The sequence below is a fragment of the Elephantulus edwardii genome, unplaced genomic scaffold (assembly GCF_000299155.1).
Source record: "Elephantulus edwardii isolate Elephantulus edwardi_28Jun2011 unplaced genomic scaffold, EleEdw1.0 scaffold00018, whole genome shotgun sequence".
Classification (NCBI taxonomy): Eukaryota; Metazoa; Chordata; class Mammalia; order Macroscelidea; family Macroscelididae; genus Elephantulus; species Elephantulus edwardii.
The window spans coordinates 6899209-6902934 of NW_006399768.1; the positions used below are offsets into that span (position 1 = coordinate 6899209).

Here is a 3726-nt window from a genome sequence, read left to right on the forward strand (position 1 = left end):
TTACACTCCCACCAACAGTGAATCAGGGTTCCAGTTTCTCCACAACCTCGCCAGCATTTGTTGCTTGCTGTTCTGTTAAATTTTGCTATTTTGACTGGAGTGAGATGATATCTCATAGTTGTTTTATATTTGACTTTTTGAAAAAAAGAAAATTGGCAGCATTGAAGGGAGTTTCCTCAAAGATTGTGAGTGCTTCTATTATTCTTTATGGGACTCTGCCAGTAGAGCACTTGGAACTTTTCTGCTTTTGGGAAGTGTGGGAATTAATATTCTACATGCAAGGAAATATAGCTATTTGTTATTGGAAAGATACAATGAAATGAATACTGCTCTATCTAGTGGAAAGAGAAGAAAGAAAGTAGCTTGTCAAGCTAACTTCTTTCTTGTCAAACCTGTATGTCCTACATTCTCATTCCAATGCAAGCATCCTCATACCTTTCTTGACCACAACATGTCTGTGTAAAGTCTGAAACCACTACTCTAAGGTCATGATATAACTGTCAGTAGCAACTCGTGTCTCCTCTGTTGGTCATCTATTGTCTGATCTCCATGCCAACTCTTTCTTCACAGAAATATTTCCTGGAGTGCATTTGTTTCCAATTTCACAATCATAGTCTAGTCTTGCTTTCATTGATTTTAGATTGTGAAGATGGTGCAGAATAGGAAAAGGATCAGATTTGTTTTCATAGGGCTGCTACGAATCATAGATGCATCTAACAACAGCATCACCACTGTGACTTGTACTCTAAATATTTTAAATATACTCTAAATAGTTTAACTTTCTTTTTGTTTTCTTCTATGAGTTGATCTACACTGACCACTATGAATTTTCTTCCTTATGCATTCTCAATATTATAAATTTATGTTTTCAAAATCATAAAAGTGAATACTTTCATATTCATGAAGTTAATTTTTTTAGCATTATAAAACAACCTCTAATAAAAATTTATTTTTTATTTCCTTCAGTTCTTTCTCTATCTTACAAAATTTGTTCAACATATGTTCATTTGTTCTATGAAATATTTAATACTAAAATATGAGAAAGATGAGATAAATAATGTATACCACATTGAATCAGATGAGGGAGAAAACTGTTTAAAAGGGATATGTGATTAGGTATTATTGTCATGACAGGAGTCTAGATTGAAGGCTACATAGTAGACTGGACTTGGAGGGAGGTATTGTATAACAATGAAATAATTTTTCTTTAACTTTTAAAAGAGAAGAATGAACTGAGGGGGAGGGGTGGGCAGAGAGAGAAGTGCAACAATGAATGAATGGAAATTCAACATCTCTATCAATTTTCATTAAAATTAATAATAATTTTTAAGAAGATGACATAAAAGACTCTTCATCATTGAGAGGAACCATAATTTTTTTTGATTGTTAAATTTATTATTAATTTCAACGATAATTTACAGAGACTTTGGATTTCCATTCATTCACTGTTTCACTTTTCTCCCCTCCCATCCCTTCCGCCTAGTACACTACCCTCTTGGAAAAGTAAAATTCTTTCATTGTTTTACAAACCCTACCCCCAGGTCCATTCCACTATAAAGCCTTCGCTCTGGACTCCTGTCATGACAAAAATATGTAATAACATATCCCTCTTAAACAGTTTTCTCCCTCATCTGTTTCAATGCAGTATACAATTTTGAACCCATCTTTCTCAGTCTCACCCCAACCCTGAGGTCAGTCCTGTTTTACAACAGTGGCACCATGAGGTGTTTGTCCTTTTGTGACTGAGATAATTCACTCAGCATAATGTCCTCCAGGGTCACCCATTTTGAATAATATTGCATGAGTTCCTTGTTTTTCAATTCAGCATAGTATTCCATTGTGTGACTATACCACAGCTTCTCTATCCATTCATTTGTTGATGGGGAGTTAGATTGTTTCCAACTCCTTGCTATTGTGAACAAATGCATGATAAACATAAGTGTGCATATATCTGCTTGGATGTCAGTTATGGTCTCTTTGGGGTATATTCCCAGTAGTGGAATTGCTGGGTCAAATGGTATCTCTATTTGCAAATTTTTGAGAAAGTGCCATACCACCTTCCACAGTGGTTGCACCATTTTACACTCCCACCAACAGTGAATAAGGAGAGGAAGCATAATTTTGTAGACTCCTTTATATCTTCTTACTCTGTGTAACACACGGTAGAAATGACATGTCATTTTAAAGCAGTTGGGACCTGGAAGGTGGGTCTTTTTGATTAATAGTTAATTGGAGCCTGGGAGCCTCTTATTTAAAGGAGTTGATGCCAGGAAGGCAAACTGTTTTAATTAACAGTTGGTTGTGTAAAGCACTAGCAAGAAAGAGTCAGTTGAAACTTCTATGTGACCTTAATATTAACATATAGAACCTTATCCCAGAGTGCCAGCCATGAGTCTCAACAAGAACACTTTAGCACTCTCCCAAGACTACATCTTGCCACATTTATGCAAACTTGAACTGAATCTTGCAACATATTTGTGTGCCTGATTTGTTAGGAAAGATTGTTGTTATAGTGCCATTCAGTTGCTTGTGACTCATAGCAACCATATGTACATTAGCTCTGAAACCTGTTCTATCCTGAGATGATCTCATCATCTGCAACAGACCTAATCCCATTCCTCCAGTCACTGAGTCCATCCGTCCTATCTAGGGCCTTCTTCTCCTACACTTCCCCTCCACCCTTCCAATTCCATCTGCAATGACTGATCCCTCCTAGCCACATGCCCAAAGTATGTGAGATAGAGCTTCAAAATCCTCATCTCCAGGGAAAAGCCTGCTTTCACCCTCTCCAGAACAGACCTATTTCTTCTCCTGGCAGTTCACAGTATAGGTAGTCCATTTCAAGAACAGCCTTAAGCACTAATGAGCAAAGGCCAGAAGAACCGTGAAAGGATATCAAGAATGTCACCCATGAAGAATGCAAAAAGTCACTGGGCCTTCAGACTCTCCTGCTCCTTCCTCCTCCTGTGCTTCTCCTGGAGTTGTGGCGCAGGAGGGAGACCAAGATGAGATCGCCAAGGCTCAGACCGCCAGGCCTGCTGGCGATACAATCTTCCGGAAGATAATCCGGAAAGAAGTCCCAGTCAAAATCATTTTTGAGGATGAGCGGTGCCTCGCTTTTCATGACATTTCACCTCAAGCACCAATACATTTTTTGTGATACCTAAGAAATCTATAACCCAGATTTCTGTAGCAGAAGATGATGATGAAAGTCTTCTCAGACATCTCATAATTGTTGGCAAGAAATGTGCTGCTGATCTAGGCCTGCAAAAGGGATATTGAATGGTGGTGAATGAAGGTTCAGATGGGGGACAGTATGTTTCTCATGTTCATCTCCATGTTCTTGGAAGCCGGCAGATGCATTGGCCGCCTGGTTAATTTTGCTTTAGGAATATTTCCCCTTCTTTAAACAACTATCAGATTTTTAAGTTTGAATATGTTAAGCAGTACACTTACTAATGCCTGTGAACAGAGAGATTAAGGAAATAATTTGAAAAACGGATGTGTAATAAAAGACTTGGTTGTATGGTTAAAAAAAAGTCACTGTAAAGACAGAAGAGAAAGAAAAGACAATGATGGATGTCAGAAGAGACTCTGCATTTTGCACTATAATGCTAAGAAGCCAATACAAAGGGAAGAAATCAAGCACTTAATGAAGTAAACAGTAGATTTCAAAAGTCAACACAAGAAGACAAAGCAAAGTATTATAATGAAATATGCAAGGAG

At 37.7% G+C, this 3726-nt stretch overlaps 1 pseudogene; it reads left to right on the forward strand.

The window, feature by feature from the left end:
* Positions 1 to 2917: 2917 nt before the first annotated feature.
* On the forward strand, positions 2918 to 3378 carry LOC102846456 (annotated as a pseudogene).
* Positions 3379 to 3726: the final 348 nt, after the last annotated feature.